Source organism: Brienomyrus brachyistius, chromosome 4, assembly GCF_023856365.1.
Source record: "Brienomyrus brachyistius isolate T26 chromosome 4, BBRACH_0.4, whole genome shotgun sequence".
NCBI classification, from domain to species: Eukaryota; Metazoa; Chordata; class Actinopteri; order Osteoglossiformes; family Mormyridae; genus Brienomyrus; species Brienomyrus brachyistius.
The window spans coordinates 20033663-20050869 of NC_064536.1; the positions used below are offsets into that span (position 1 = coordinate 20033663).

At 42.6% G+C, this 17207-nt stretch overlaps 2 protein-coding genes and 1 long non-coding RNA gene across 3 annotated transcripts in view; 1 reads left to right on the plus strand and 2 right to left on the minus strand.

Moving 5' to 3' along the window:
* Positions 1 to 10836, plus strand: part of LOC125739643 (GTPase IMAP family member 4) — a 386756-nt gene extending 375920 nt beyond the window's left edge. Inside the window, exon 6 of the mRNA XM_049009966.1 lies at positions 10801 to 10836. The gene's annotated coding sequence lies outside the window, so the exon portion shown is untranslated. The remainder of the gene's footprint in view (positions 1 to 10800) is intronic.
* LOC125739605 (NACHT, LRR and PYD domains-containing protein 12-like) overlaps positions 1 to 17207 on the minus strand; it is a 728681-nt gene that overhangs the window by 67170 nt on the left and 644304 nt on the right. The window lies entirely within an intron of this gene.
* LOC125739658 (uncharacterized) lies at positions 931 to 2267 on the minus strand. Its single transcript, XR_007397223.1, has 3 exons — positions 2215 to 2267; positions 1740 to 1841; positions 931 to 1025 (listed from the first exon to the last, which is right to left on the minus strand). It is a non-coding gene; the product is annotated as an uncharacterized LOC125739658 (long non-coding RNA).

Below are 17207 nucleotides of genomic sequence, written 5' to 3' on the forward strand. Positions count from 1 at the left end.
CTCTCACAAGTGTTGTCCCTGGTCCCAGGTTCATAGCTCTTTAGTTCTGTTTGTTAATTGTTAGTTAATTCCACCTGTGTCCTGTTTCCAGTGTCTGCTCTCATTGGTTGGTTGTTTTGAGTCCTCACACCTGCCGTTTGTTAGTCCCCATGATCTGTGTATTTTAGTTCCTGCCTGAGCTCACTTCCCTGAATTCGTCACATGCTGTTGATCCTGTGCTTTGTTTCTGTGTGTATTGGATTCCTGTGTAGTTATTTTCCCCTTAGTTCTGCTCCCTGGGTTGCCCTGCTCTTTACTACTGTTCCCTTCTGTTTTGTTGTTACAGCCTTTTGACCCCTCGTGGTTCCCTTATTTTCTTGTCTGCGTTGTTATAAATAAACCCCTGTCATGTTGGAGCCGCACTGTGGATCGTCATCCTTTCCTCACCTGCACCATCCCCCTGATCGCATGATAACTAGCTAATTAGTAACAGGCTCTGTTCCATTAAACATGTTCAAACTGAACCTTCAGTCTGAACAGAGCTAAAGAGATCATGAGAATCTATTTATTATCAAAGCAGAAACATCCGTCCCAAGAGAAGACAATCTATTGTCCAGTCATGCTTAATCAATATAGAGCAGTATCTCTTTTCCAGCTGTATGCTGAGGATTGACATTTAAAATGCACTTTTCAATCTACCTTCTAATTCCGGCTCACAAGAAGTCAGTCTTTACAGTGATCCTCAGACTTTAACCTGACGTGATTTATACAGAAGACAGACAAAACTTCTGTTTAAATTTTCAAAGACAATGGGATTTGCAAAAGTAAAAAAAATTGAAAGTTGAAGTTTTTTTTCTATAAGCTTGTGTGTGCCTGTACGTCTTTTGACTGAAAGTCTGAGTGTTTTAAACAATGTTTAAATGTATATTTACCTTAGATCTGTAGGAAAACGTCCCTCTCTGAATAAGATTGGTCGGTTCATTGACCTGTCACTCTTCATGGAAACACAGCTGGGTGCAGGTGAGCCTGCTCTCTCCATCAGGACACTGTGGACAGTGAGAGGAAAAAATCCTTATTACATAAATATAATCCATATGTGGACAGGGTCACATTAAACCTTCAGCTGTTTAACCTCCTCCTCTGTCTTCATGTACTTTGTTATGCTGTGAAGTTCTTGATGCAAACATGCTTGTTTACATTTAGCTTTAATGTGAAATAAATTCTCACCTAAAATGAAGATCCCAATATGAAAGGTTTAGTATCATTGTTACAGCCTCCGTTACTAGGCTTGTCTGTTGTTGCTTCATATTATATAAAATGTAGCCTTAAATGGGATCCCCACAATAAATTTCACCAAGTTACCAATAAAAACTTTTGCCGACCGGCTACTGGACTGCTACTGAATACCGATAAGATGTTCTGAATGGGGGGGGGATGTGAAAAAAATATAAACTTATTTTAGCACATATTCAGAAAATCACTTTGCACCATAAAGATGTAAAGAATTGAAGAATCAGCGCTAGGTGGCAGCAGAGGACGGCGTCCAGGGAGTACAATTACATGTAAATTCTTTAAGGAAATTAAATTTCATAAATATAATAAATGATGAACATAAATCATCTATCCCACGGAATTGAATCAGTTAAGTCTCGAGGAAGTGAATTATGTTAAGACAGATTACTCTCTCTTTCGAGAATGCTGGAACGTTTATTTTTTATGACCGTGTGTAAAGCAGTACAAACACACAGGTTCTGTCTTACCTCTCAGGTCTCTTTGTTTTACACTCCGCAGGGGGGGTCATTTCAGAAGCGGCTCCCCCCATTTCTGTGCCGATCTAGAGCAGATGACTGACGCTGGGGCCTCTATGAACACGAAGCGTAAATAGTAACATACAGGCATAATATCTAGTAGCTACTTCATGCAACGGGTGAGGTTGCTATATATAGTTGTGTTTTTATATGTATACATACATACATACATACATACATGCACGCACACACACACACACACACACACACATATGTATGTCTGGGGTCTGAGGACTGGTTTGAGAACCAGTATATAGCATCCGCTGTAATATATACAATACACTCCCAAATATAGCATAATTTATTATAAGTTGTATCTCTTCACTAAAATCTTATGTAATATGTAGTAGCTACTTCATGCAATGGGTGAGGCCGCTATACACACACACACACACACACACACACATGTTATTGACTAAAATCTTACCTTGCAATACAGAATCTTATCCGTGTTTCTTGACAAAATGGAGAGTCCAGCATTAAAATACTTTGACTTTCATTTACAAACAGTAAATGCTGCGTATCAAACGCGGAAGCGGTCTAACCAGAAATGGACTTTGACTCGGTGGCCCGGTCTTCTGGCATAACGACATACCTACCAGAATGGCACAGCCTGGGTTAATGCGCATGCGTACAACAGAAATAGGCTGTGTTCCGCATGATTGCATACATTTATCCTACTGTTGATCGAAGGTGAGCAGTTACAGAGCTCACCTGGACCCAGTTTGGAAATGAATTCATAATCTGTTCACACGGTTTACAAATACCTTCCCACGATTTAGCAATCCGTGCGCACAGTTACAGTTAGCTTCCAAGGTTTTCTTGTTAGACCAGCTGTGCCTCTGGAGACTTCCACTTACTGCACGACTGTACATACACATGTGTATGTAATCTCCGTCAAAGTCAAGGTGTGAACATTCCAGGGCTTTACGCTTCTTTTAAATTGTAGCACTAATCCCAGTACTGTAAAACTAGTACAGAGGAAAATCAGTTAGCACAACAAGTAGGGCACGGATTGCTAAACCGTGGGAACGGATTTATAAACGGTGAGCACGGATTACGAATTTATTTCTCACCTGGACCAGGCGGCTCCGTAATGGTAATTGCATATTGTTAGTGTTATTGTTGCAGTGCATCTGTTGTATAAATTAAGTTGGAGTGTAGTTCGCTTTGAAAAAGTCAGCTGTACTTTATGAAAGCGTAGTTATTCTGCAGTTTTCTGTAGTTATTTCTTGTAAGTGGAGTAAGGTCCATTACAAGCCCTCTATAGCATCCATTTAGTTGATCTGTCAAGTAATATCTAACATTAATATTACTTTCCATCAGTAATATTGTTTTTTTTTTTTTTTTTGTATTGCATATCCACAACCATGGAGAAAAAGTGGGAGAAGATTTTCGATTTCGTTTCTAAAGAGTCTTACCCACCAGAGCTGAATAAAGGACAGAGGCAAAGCCTTAGAAAATACTCTTATAAATTCAGCATTCATGGTAAGTATTTAACATTTAAAATTAATTACTATGATGATCACAATGCTATTAGTATAATAACATTTTAATTAATTTTATAAAGATGGAAAACTATTCTTCCGGGGTGCAAGTCAACGAAGAGTAATCAAGACAAAGGAAGGGGCCATGTATCCTTTTAACACTAGATTTACCGAGTTTTTATTCTCTGCTGAGAGTCCCAAGGTGTTTGTCACCCCTGCTGTGATTTTCGCAGGTCTTCAGCCCCATCCTCCTCCTGCTTTTGTTGTGCAAAAACACCCATTACCTGTGAGGCCTGGCGCATTTGCATTTTTTACTCAGAGCAGCTCAAATCCAAGGCAGGCTAAACCTCTGTGTGTGACATGGAAACCTTCACAAAAGTCTGCCATATCTATACCAAATATCCCACACGCTGACTGACCTGCAAATATGAAAGACGCACATTCACAAAATATATGGAAACACAAGTCTGTGTTATTTATAAAACAAATTGAGTGAAAATAGAATGAAAAGTTGCTAATAGAATGAAATGAATAAAATGAAAACTATGCTAATGCTAATACTTCAGTCTCCAATGCATGTTTGTATATAAATGTCATAAGCTGAGTGAAGTCATGGTCCATGGTTTTTGACATGCTCATACACATACAGAATAAAATGTCATTTCATTTTCATTGGCCATCACTGAATTATAACACCAAAAGTGAATTTTGTTTTTGTGTGATCTCTCCAGCTTTGCATGTTTGGCTGTTCATGTAAAAATTGATGTATCCGTGCCTCAGTTCCAGGTTCATCTCTTCGTCATCTTTCTGCCTTTTGTCTCAGTGGTTACTGTCCCACACAGTCTGTCTATCTTTCAAAGTCTGTGTTTGCAGCGTTTGAAAACCCAGTGACCATCATCCCTGTATTTGGCAATGGAGTTCCTTGGCTAGAAGAATCGGAAACAATCTTCTTTTTCCTTTCCACCCTGTAGATGCTTTGTACAGAACGTAGGCATTCACGGCCACCAAGTCCAGCATGTTGTAAAACACAGCTACTGGCCACTTGCTTGTTGCTGCTCGTACTGAATACATGCGCGCCATTCTAAACACTGACGTGGAGAATTCCTCTCCCTGTGCAGTGTCCTTTGCCAATGGAGGAAGTTCACGGCAAACGTTATTCACCATGCCCAGTAAAGTGAAGCAGTCTGTGTGACAGTGAAAGTGAGGTGAAGAAATTGTCCATTGTGACATTTCTCCCGTCATCCAGAAATGACTCCATCAGACTCATGACCACGTTTTCTGCCAGCCTTCACCAAGAACTGTGCTGAAAGTTTCACTCCAGGAGAACACATGAACATAGATGTACAGCTGTTCTCGACCAAGGTTCATTGTCCATGCAGTATATTTACATTTACATTTACAGGATTTGGCAGACGCCCTTAGCCAGAGCGACTTACATAAGTGCTTTGAGATTCTGCAATGAATTTCCGATGCTAGCTCAATAAGGACCCCAGCTACGAATACTATCTCTGAGAACGCCATTGAGTAGTGCAGAATTTTTATTTTATTTTATTTTTTAAAACACACACCAGAAAAAGAGAGTCGAGTAAAAATATAGAAGTTCTACGTCAGGTATTTCTGAAAAAGAAAAGTTTTGAGTCGTCCCTTGAAGACATTCAAGGATTTAGCTGTTCGGACATCTAGGGGGAGTTCATTCCACCAATTAGGTGCCAGGACAGAGAAGAGCCGAGATGCGTGTCTTCCTTGTGCCTTGAGGGGAGGTGGGACCAGTCGAGCAGTGCTGGAGGATCGGAGAGATCGTGGTGCAGAGCGGGGTGTGATGAGGTCCTTTAGGTAGGATGGTGCCAGAGAATTTTTGGCTTTGTATGCGAGCATCAGTGTTTTGAATCTGATGCGTGCAGTTACAGGAAGCCAGTGGAGGGAGCGCAGCAAAGGAGTGGTGTGGGAGAACTTGGGAAGGTTGAAAACAAGACGAGCAGCTGCATTCTGAATCAGTTGGAGGCGACGGATGGCGCTCAGTGGTAAACCCGCTAGAAGCGAGTTGCAGTAGTCAAGGCGTGAGATGACGAGGGACTGGACGAGTATCTGGGTAGCCTGGGTGGAAAGAAATGGACGTATCCTCCTGATGTTAAAGAGGAGAAACCGACAAGAGCGAGAAAGACTGGCGATATGTGAGGAAAATGACAACCGATCATCTATGGTAACTCCAAGGTTTCTAGCAGAAACCGAAGGACGGATCAGGGAGTTGTCGAAAGAGATCGCAAGGTCCTGGAGGGGGGATGAGTCAGCCGGGATGTAAAGCAGCTCAGTTTTACTAGTGTTGAGTTTTAGCTGGTGAGTGGTCATCCAAGATGAGATGTCTGCCAAGCATGTAGAGATCTTAGTGGAGACATGAGTGTCTGAGGGAGGGAAGGAGAGGATGAGTTGAGTGTCATCGGCATAGCAGTGGTAGGAGAAGCCATGTGAGGATATAACTTCGCCAAGAGATTTAGTGTAGAGGGAGAATAGGAGAGGGCCAAGAACCGAGCCCTGAGGGACACCGGTGGAAAGACAACGTGGAGTAGATGTGGATCCATTCCATGTCACTTGGTATATCGCATCCAAGCCGGACAAATTTGGGATCAAGTTCTGGATGGCCACGGATTTGGAGACCAAATACGTCTGCAACGTGTCCCCTAACTTGGGAAAGGACCCCAGTCACCAGAAAAGGGAGAGGCTGGCAGAGAACATGGTCATGAGTCTGATGGAGCCATTTCTGGATGACGGGAGAAATGTCACAACGGACAATTTCTTCACCTCACTGGCACTGTCACACAGACTGCTTCAGCGCAAAACAACACTACTGAGCACAGGGAATAAAGTTTGGTATGAACGTCCTCCAATTTCAAAGGACACTGCACAGCAAGAGGAATTCTCCGCGTCAGTGCTTAGAAGTGGCAGTGTCTCCTTGACAATTTATGCACCTAAAAAAACAAGATTGTGTGTGTTCTGAGTTCCTTGGACCAAGATGTGGCAATCTGTGAAGGCAGAAAGAGGAAACCCAACACGATAACAGACTATAACCACATGAAGGTATGTGAATGTGTGTATAATTTTACATCAGTGCTACAATGTTTTCTGATATGTACTATACAGGCCTATATAGAAAGAAGGTAGAAAAAAAGCAAATACACTCATGACTCTCTCTCTCTCTCTGCTGTTATAGTGTGGTGTAAATGTGTTGGAGCAAATGGCGCGCATGTATTCCGTAACAGCAGCAACATGCAGGTGGCCAGTAGCTGTATTTTACAACATGCTGGACCTGGTGGTGGCAAATTCCTATGTTCTGTACAAGGCATGTACAGGGTGGGAAGGCAAAAGAAGATTATTTTTGAGTCATCTAGCCAAGGAACTCCATTGCCAATTTATGCCACAAAAGGCTATGGGGACAGAGGAAGGCTGCTGCTGTGCCAGGACTTGTATGGACAACTCAGTGTCAGGTACAGGAGAACTGCAACAGAAACCGCAGCAGGTTTACCAGTGCAAAGTGTTACAAATTCACTTGCGCCAAATGCAGGGATGATGGTCACTGGGTCTGCAAACACTGCAAAGTTTGAAACACTCAATTTTTTTTAGAAATAAAACAGACTTGTGCTTCCATATATTTTGTGAATGTGTGTCTTTCATATTTGCAGGTCAGTCAGCGTGTGGGATATTTGGTATAGATATGGCAGACTTTTGTGAAGGTTTCCATGTCACACACAGAGGTTTAGCCTGCCTTGGATTTTAGCTGCTCTGAGTAAAAAAATGCAAATGTGCCAGGCCTCACAGGTAATGGGTGTGTTTGCACAACAAAAGCAGGAGGACAATGGCCCAAGAAACTCTCAGCAGGGATGCTAGTAGGTGTTAGGCCCAGGGAATTTACGCAAATTCGCGTAGATTTGGCAGTTCTAGTGGAGGGAGATGAAGTGTTTTTGCTTAATGTGTGAAAGAGAAGTAGGAAAGGAGGCAGAATGGAGGCAGATTACACTGGACCCTACATCATTCAGGCACTTTCAGGGAAGACTGCCATGTTGAAAACAATGATGGATCACTGCTTAAAAACAAAATTTAATATCAGTCACCTGAAACCATATAAAAGAAGTAATGTAGAGAGCAAGGAAGTTGGCCCTGCTTTGGAAAATGCAGATAATAATAATAATAATAATAATAATAATAATAATAATAATAATAATAAATTGTATTTGTATTGCACTTTATATTCTAGCAATCTCAAAGTGCTACAAAGTAGAAGAGTAGTGTAATAAAACTACTATAAAATATAAATAATATAAAATACAAAGACTAGACTATAAAGAGTAAAAAGTAAAAATACTCAACTAAATGTCTTTCTAAAAAGATAGGTTTTTAGATTTTTTTTTTAAAAAAAAACATCAGTCGACTGTGGGGCTCTCAGGTAGTCAGGGGGGGCGTTCCACAGCCTTGGTGCCACAGATGAAAAGGCCCTATCAGCCATGCTACGGAGCTTGGTTCTGGGGACTTGGAGGGTGTTAGTGTGTACAGAGCGGAGTGTGCGTGAGGAGGTATGGGGGGTGAGGAGTTCTTGTAAGTAAAGGGGGGCATGTCCATAGATGCACTGATGGGTGAGAAGGGAGACCTTGTACTCTATCCTGAGAGGGACAGGGAGCCAATGAAGGGTTTTCAGGATGGGGGTGATGTGATCATGCTTTCGCACCCTCATCAGGATCCTGGCAGCGCTGTTGAGCGGTCAAAGCACAGTAGTGCCTTCAGTACAACTGCACAGGACATGCACTGGGAGTCAGTTATCACTTTTGTTGGAAAACCCAAAGAAATTCAGTTGACTAAGACTGAAGACCCAGAGGTAAAAACAAAACTCCTGTCCCCTCCGGAGATCTCTCCGCAATCTCCTCCAAAGATCCCTCCGCAGTGCCCTCCGGAGACCCCGTCATCTTGGAATAGTGTTCAAGAGCAAGGTGCCATAGTAACGGAAATATAAGTGTGCTGTTTCCGACCTGTTGGTCGTGGCTTCTGACCGGTTGGTCATTTGGTTGCATGTTTGTGTCATTACTTGACCTGTTGGTCATGAGTTCTGACCGGTTGGTCATTTGGTTGCGTGTTTGTGCTATGACCCGTTCCTGGTCATGTCTGAATGTGTTTATTATTGACAACAATGGAAATAGTTGTGTTTTCTCTGTAAATATTGTTCTGTGTTGCAGTCTACAAATTGTGGTCTTCAAAGGATTCGGGGCAAATTGAAGCAGTTGTTGGACCATACAAACTATATCATCAGTTTGTGTGATCAGAATCTTCATTTTGGACACTTTCTGGAGATGGCTGGCTGTCAGATGAGGCAAGAGTACATTTAAGTTGCTTGCAAGTAAAATGTTTTAATGCGTAACCTAAAAATTACTAACAATTGTTCTTTAATTTGAACAGGTCATTGATGCATACCTTCACTGCATTCTGAAACAAAGCATGGTAAACATCAACAGTTTTATAAAGCAAAATTCTTTATTGTGTTTATCGGCCATTTGAACTTTTGTTAGAAATCTTTCACAATAATAACTATATAATACTCTTACAGACAGCTGTGCATAAGTTGGATGCAGAAATTGGACCATCTGTCTTTCGTCTTGGTCAGTCTTTCAAAAGGTAATTAACTAAATTGCACTCTAATTTACTATGTTATACTCATTAATTTTTAATTTCAGTTGTGACTGAAGTGCTCTCTGCTCTTTTAAAAGATGGAGTTACCCGATTCTCCAACTTGGATTTGCCCTGTCAGTATCGGAGGTCACTGGATTTTAGTGGTAATTCTTTTCTTAATTCTGGATTTACTAAACTCAATATTTTTTTCACAGAAAATTGTTGCTATGTATATATCACAACTGAAATATACAAATAGTTTTAAGACGTCTCAGAGTGACTCATTCATACTGTAAAATTTTGACAGATTGTCCAAATGGATGACAAAACCAATAGTTATTGTGATAGACCCCACTGGGAATGAAATGCATTATGAAAGAAAAATTCCCTGAAATTGGAGGTAATGTTAACCATGGCATAATTGTTTGTATTACTGCTTTTTGTTGAACTTTTGTTTTGTTAGCTTGGAATATTTTAAAATGTTGATAAACCAATAATTTGGGCAATTGCACAGAATTTTTTTGAAGACAAGAAATGCCACTGACAGGCAGTGGAGAACACAGACCATACCCCACAAAGTGCAGAGGACACAGACCATACCCCACAAACTGCAGCAGGACACAGACCGTACCCCACAAACTGCAGCAGGACACAGACCGTACCCCACAAAGTGCAGAGGACACAGACCATACCCCACAAACTGCAGCAGGACACAGACCGTACCCCACAAACTGCAGCAGGACACAGACCGTACCCCACAAAGTGCAGAGGACACAGACCATACCCCACAAACTGCAGCAGGACACAGACCGTACCCCACAAACTGCAGCAGGACACAGACCGTACCACACAAACTGCAGAGGACACAGACCGTACCCCACAAACTGCAGCAGGACACAGACCGTACCCCACAAACTGCAGCAGGACACAGACCGTACCCCACAAAGTGCAGAGAACCCAGACCGTACCCCACAAACTGCAGCAGGACACAGACCGTACCCCACAAAGTGCAGAGGACACAGACCATACACCTCACAAACTGCAGCAGGACACAGACCATACACCTCACAAACTGCAGCAGGACACAGACCGTACCCCACAAACTGCAGCAGGACACAGACCGTACCCCACAAACTGCAGCAGGACACAGACCGTACCCAACAAACTGCAGCAGGACACAGACCGTACCCCACAAACTGCAGCAGGACACAGACCGTACCACACAAACTGCAGCAGGACACAGACCGTACCCCACAAACTGCAGCAGGACACTGACTATACTATACCCCACAAACTGCAGCAGGACACCTATAGTTGTGGACTCCTAATTCTGAAGGTATGAACAATACTGATTTATGCACTTCAGGTGAATGTGTATATCTTAACACTTACACTGACTTTATGTAGTTTGCAGAACACTATCTGAAAGGCAGAAACATTGACCTTGTTGAAATCAACACCGAAGAGATCTCGGTTACAAGACTTGAAATTGCAGCCACACTTCTGAAATGTCAAGGTAGCCTTTATAAAGTATATCTAGAGCAATTTGTTTAGTCGGGCAGCATGGTGGTGCAGTGGTTAGCACTGTTGCCTCACACCTCTGGGACCCGGGTTCGAGTCTCCGCCTGGGTCACATGTGTGTGGAGTTTGCATGTTCTCCCCATGTCGTCGTGGGGTTTCCTCCGGGTACTCCGGTTTCCCCCCACAGTCCAAAAACATGCTGAGGCTAATTGGAGTCGCTAAATTGCCCATAGGTGTGCATGTGTGAGTGCATGGTGTGTGAGTGTGCCCTGCGATGGGCTGGCCCCCCATCCTGGGTTGTTCCCTGCCTCGTGCCCATTGCTTCCGGGATAGGCTCCGGACCCCCCGCGACCCAATAGGATAAGCGGTTTGGAAAATGGATGGATGGATGGAATTTGTTTAGTCTGAATAGTGTGTCTAGTGTGAGTATATCCAAGTGAAAGTAATACCAAATCTTGCATTATGTCTAATTTTAAAAATGTTGTATTGTACTATCTTTGTTTTTATTCCAGATAGTGTGGAGGATTTCTGTGTTTCCGGCAACATGCTGCAATCTGATGCTGACAAAAGCATAACTGAAATGGTAAAAAGTCAATGATAAGCTGTACACTGAAACACTGAAATCCTCCTTTTGCATTACATTATCCATCCATCCATCCATTTTCTAAACCGCTTATCCTACTGGGTCGCGGGGGGTCCGGAGCCTATCCCGGAAGCAATGGGCATGAGGCAGGGAACAACCCAGGATGGGGGGCCAGCCCATCGCAGGGCGCATTACATTATACATATTCATAAACAATCTACCTGCCTTACTAATGTGATGTTTTTCCACTTTAAAGATACAGTGTGACTTCTGTTCCAGATGGACACACATGGAATGTGCGACACAATTCACTGCAATTTTTACATGTAAAAAGTGCCGGTTAAATATTTAATGTACTTGTATTTGTACAGTAGTGAATATTTACTGTCGTTCTGGTTTTACGGTATATAATACATCATAGTTCCCTTTTGAAACCCACCTTTATTAAAGCTGGTATTTTTTCTTGACCAAGTTTTTTTTGTTTCTTATTTTATGGATAAGTATTGCTTAACAATATAAAACTTATATCTATTAAACTTCACACTTTTTAAAACTTAATTTTAAATACTAAAATATAAAGTGTTTCAAATTAAGTATACTTTTATTTATAGTATATTCCTACAAAAGCATATTTTCTATACAATACATGTACATGTACATACACAAGAACCTAAATAGCGGCTGGAAATGACTGACCAGGCAGGCAATGGGTGGAGTAAGAGCCTCAGGCGGAGCTGGGATGGGTGGAGCAGGCACCTCAGGAGCCTCGGGTGGAGCAGGCAGAGCAGGAGCCTCAGGGGCAGGTGGAGCAGGCGCCTTGGGCGGAGTTGGGATGGGCGGAGCAGGCAAAGCAGGAGCCTCAGGCAGAGAAGGCGCCTCGGGCGAAGCCGGGACGGGAGGAGCAGGCAGAGCAGGAGCCTCGGGCGGAGCCGGGATGGGTGGAGCAGGCAGAGCAGGAGCCTCAGGGGGAGCCGGGACGGGTGGAGCAGGGATCTTTTCAGATAATTTTTTTTTGTGAGAGTGGGAGGAGCTTCCTGCTTCTCAGGCTGCAGTAGGTGCGGTTTTGGACTGAGGTCAGACTGAGAAGAGCAGACTGGGTAAACAGTGGATTTGCAATGTATGAACAAAATAGTGCATTATATAAACTGCACCGACAGCGAACATGTCGTGCTGCTGCAGTGGTCAGCACTGTTTCTTTGTACCTCTGAGACTGGGGTTCGAGTTTCCACCCTGGCTCAGTGAGTGTGGAGTTTTCACGTTCTTCCCATTCAGTTCAATTCAATTTATTTTTATATAGCGCTTTTCACAACAAAGTTGCCCCAATGCGCTTTACAGGAGTGTGTTTTGGAACATCCTTAACAATGATAATGACAGGAGTACCTTGAGGTTTCCTCAAGGTACTCCAGTTTTCCTCCACAGCTGAAAATCGGTGATTTGGAGTCACTGTCTGTAGGTGTGAGTGTGAGTGTGAGTGTGAGTGTGTGAGTGTGCCTTACGATGTGTCTGCACCCCATCCTGGACATCTTCTACAAGAAGTTCCAGTCTGGAGTTGCCCTCCACAGTTGAAAATGGGTGATTTGTAGTCACCAGACTGTCCGTAGGTATGAGTGTGAGTGTGCCTTGCAATGTGTCGACACCCCATCCTGGAGCTGACTAACCAGGGCCCTCTCTGGATGGGGGGCCTCCATAATCCCCGCTAATTTGGTTTCTAATTTTAATTAATTTTCTTGTTATAGAAATAAATAACTTACATGATAAGTTCTCCTCATCTGCCTGTTGTTTCCTTTATCTGCTTCCTACCCCCTCCATGTCCCCCTCCTGGCCTCAAAAGCAAAAGTGGTGTGACAATCCTGTGAGCAAATCTATAGTGTAGCTAATGTAGGCAGTCAGTGGCTTTTGCTGATTCTTAATGCAGAATGAAAACTAAAAACAGGATTTCCGATGCACAAGGAGAACGAGAGCAAAAGTTAAAAGAGGGCAGGCGAATGCTGACAGGTTTCATTCATAAAGCAGGTGACCCTAAAGTACTAAACAGTACAGTAACATGTTAGCTTGCAAACTGGCCAGTTAGCAGTCATTCATAACAAGCGCAACCATTATAACAAAGCAGGACTTGATTCAATGAAGCTAGTAAGCATCTTATTAACAGTTAATGTTGTCCTATTGCACCGACATCCCTTCTTATGAAGGGCTTTGAGAGGCTGGTCAAAGATTATATCTGCTCCACCCGCTCTATGACCATTGGTCCACTTCAGTTTGCCTGCCATCCAAACAGGTCCACCAGTGAAGCTGTCCTGCATACCATTCTTACCCACTTGGACAGTGGCAGAGGAAACTACGCGAGTTAGCTGTTTGTAGATATTAGCCCAGCTTTTAATACCACAATCCCCCTTAAACTGGTGCCTGATTACACCCCTCTGTGAATGGGTCCTGGACCTCCTCACAGGCAGACCCCAGGTGGTGAAGATTAGATGCTTTGATTGACCTGCTCTCCATTAACCAGAAGAAGGCCTACCTGGATGAGATGGACAGTCTGACACTGTCACTGACAACTGATTATCAAATAACACCTGTAAGAATAAGGTGATGGTGGTGGACATAAGCACCCTCTGTATATAACCCTCCCAACATAAAAGGGATCCCAGTTAATAGGGTGAACATCTTTTGATATCTCAGCGCAGTATTTCTGATGATCTCACCCGGTCGGATAGTATACAGACCCAGATTTCTAGAGCCAGTAATCAGCTTTACCATTTAAGGCAGCGAATGAGATTAAAAAGCACACCAGCCATCCTTAGAGCCCTCAACTGGGGAGTGTTAGAGACCATCCTCACCATGGGAATCACAGCCTGGTTCGGTCTTTTGTAGACTGTGCAAGTTAAAAATCCAATTATGCTACAGTTAAAGTGCAAAAAGCTAAAATGCAAGCAGAGAAGTATGTTCAAAATGAACATCACAGACATCACAGACATCAAACAGTGACCAGTGTGACAGTGCGGATATGGTGAGGGGTACAAGAGCACAGTGTACATCAGGGTGTGAGGTGCAGTGGCATGTCCAGGTTCAGAAGCCTTATGGCCTTGGGGCACAAGACCACAGTGTACATCAGGGTGTGAGGTACAGTGGCATGTCCAGGTTCAGAAGCCTTATGGCCTGGGGGTAGAAACTCCTCCTACGCCTTTCAGTCCTGCCCATGATGTTCCTGAATCTCTCTCCTGATTTCAGAAGCTAAAACAGGCTGTTATTGGGGTGGGATGTCTCCTTCATGATCCTGAAGGCCCTGCTCCTATATCTCTCGATGAAAATGTCCCGAAGCTATTCCCTGAAACAGACTCAGAACATGAAAAAGACCTCAAACTGAATGGACTGCAAACTGAAATCAAATTTTGATAACTTTTTTGTCATGGGGTGTATTTAACACGTCCCGATTTCCCAGTCTGTGTTACTAGATTAAAACCTGTTTCAAGAGCATCCAGGTATTGTATCTGAACCAGTAGCCTTTCGGGGTTGACATTACAGAAGGCTCTCTTCTCCTTGCCTGTTGGAGTCAATTTCTGCACTTTCCTGTTATTAGAGGCCTCAGAATGTGTGTAAAACTTATTGAGTGTACCTGGTTGAGAGGGGCCGTTTTGGCGTGTTTGGGCTTGTTGGATGTAGCAGACCAAGTTCTCTGAGGACACTCAGCTCTCTCCTCAGTGTTTCTCATAGCAGTGGTTCTGGTTGCTGATGTTCAGGAGGAATTGATGATCATATACATGTTTCTTGTGAATGTGAGAGTTAATTCACAACAAAGATAAAACAAAGATACTTTTGTCACGATGCTAGGAGAGGCCGCCTCAGGAATTGGCTCTGATGCCATCTTGGATACGTGATGCTCCAAACCCCAGCCCTGTGCTGTTTTTATACCTCCTGTCGGCTCACATCACTATTGTACAATGAGACTCTCTGGAGTCTCAAAAGGGGCCAATTGTAATTTACCGTCCTCTGCTCCCTGTGTCACCAACAGAGCTCAGCCCAGTCAGCAGTGGAGGACAGTGAGAGGATCTTCACTGAGATGATCCGCTCCATTGAGAGAAGACGCTCTGAGGTGATACAGCTGATCAGAGATCAAGAAAAGGATGCAGTGAGTCAGGCTGAAGGACACTGTTAATTTGATTACAATGCACATTTGTTTTGATGAAGCTGGTTAATCACACTGTGTCTGTAGAGTTGCCAGGGTCTTCCTGTCGCTCCTGAAGTAATGTGTTTCATTTGTTTTCTCTTTTTCCATTTTCGTTCAGTTAAGTACCAGTAGTCCCAGTAAGCAAAGTTCCAGAGCAGCTGCGGTACTTTCTTGGTACTATAGAACTTTGGGGTGGGACTTGTAAATATGTACATTGTACATTTAAAAGACAATTAAACAAAGCCTAATACAAAAAAACAAATCAATAGTTAACTAAAAAGAAGTGACATTGTAGAGGCAGCATATAAGACAAGATAAGATAAGATAAGATAAGATAAGATAAGAAAAATCTTTATTTATCCCGAGGGAAATTCTTTTGTCCTTTACATGCTCAGTGCAACAATAGGATTGTAAGGTAAGGTAAAGAAAATAATAGTGCAAAATAACTATGAGTGATACTGTATTGTAACTATATAAATACTCATAAATACTCATACTCTGTAAAAATGACTAAACTCCTGCTGATTTAATTTATTGAAAAGCTGCAGCAAACAGTAACGTTTTAAGCCCTGATTATAATGAGCTGACAGTGTTAGCAGACCTCAGTTCTTCAGGAAGTTTGTTCCACAGACAGGGAGCATAGAGACTAAAAGCTGATTCAGCCTGCTTAGTCTTCATTCTGGGACACTGAGTGAATGTTTCCCAGATGCCCTCAGGGGTCTGGATGCTTCATGATTTTCATAAGAAAATCAGAAATGTGTTTAGGCCTGAGACCATTTAGTGCCTTTTACACAAGTAATATTTAATTATTAATCCTCTGATGCTCAGGAAGCCAGTGCAGTGATTAAGGACCTGTGTGATATGCTCTACTTCCTTGGTGTTAGTGAGGACTCTGGTGGCAGCATCCTGGATGAGCTGCAGCTGTCTGACTGATTTATTACCAAGACCTGTGAAGACACCATTACAATAGTCTAGCCTGCTGGAAATAAACACATGAACAAGCTTTTCTATATCTGGTTTAACGAGAAATCCTTTTATTCTTGCTATGTTTTTAATGGTGGGAAGCTGATTTTGTAATTGTCCTTATGTGACTATTGAAATTTAACAACGTTACGTCCCTGGCTCCAGTCCAAGCAGGTATGGGATGCCAATGGTGGCTGTAGAACTACTAGCTGGATGAAACCAAGCAGGGACACTAAGGCCTGGGATATGGGTTGGGACAATAGTCTAATATGACCAAATATAACAAAATACAACAGTGGTAACTCATATTGGAATGTGGGCACTGGGAACACAGGGGGACAGAATCAGTGGAGCCAACAGATAGAAAGTAACAAAACATAACAGCTCTTCCTACCCTGTAAAGATTATAACTAAAACCAAAGATAGAAAATAAAAACCCAGACTACACTAGGCTTACCCACCCGAACATAAATACAGAAGGTGGCACTCGCTCTCTAACCCAGTGTGTTCATACAGAGAGAGGACCTACATGTTAATGTATGTGTGCACAATTCTTACCTGTTCAGTTTGACGAAGGGGGGGTGGGGAGTTTTGCAGAACACAGGAGGAGATTAGAGGTGTTGAAATTAATTGTTTCTTTGATGCATTGTGGGCCTGGACTGTTCTGCATTGATGCAGTGACGGCACATAATTAGTTATAGCCATGTAACATTACTTGTTGATTTTCCAGCTACGGCTGGACAATAAAGTTTTACAGTTCAATAGAATTTCTTTGTAGCGACAAGGAAACACAATACAATCGGAGTCTTGAAAAAAACCTGTGAACTAAAGAAAATAGTGCTAAACCAAGTAAATAAAAATAAAAACAAAATAATAATAATGAATTGCATGGACAAATGAAAGACCCAAGCAACCTATTCAGAACAGGTAGAACAGGGACAGGATGGCATGACAAGAAATAATGTTTTTTGAGTAATAAACTAGGACAGCACAGTATAATTTTGTTGTAATGAATGTTGGGGTATTTATAAAGTAAAAAAGGAGTTCAACATAAATTT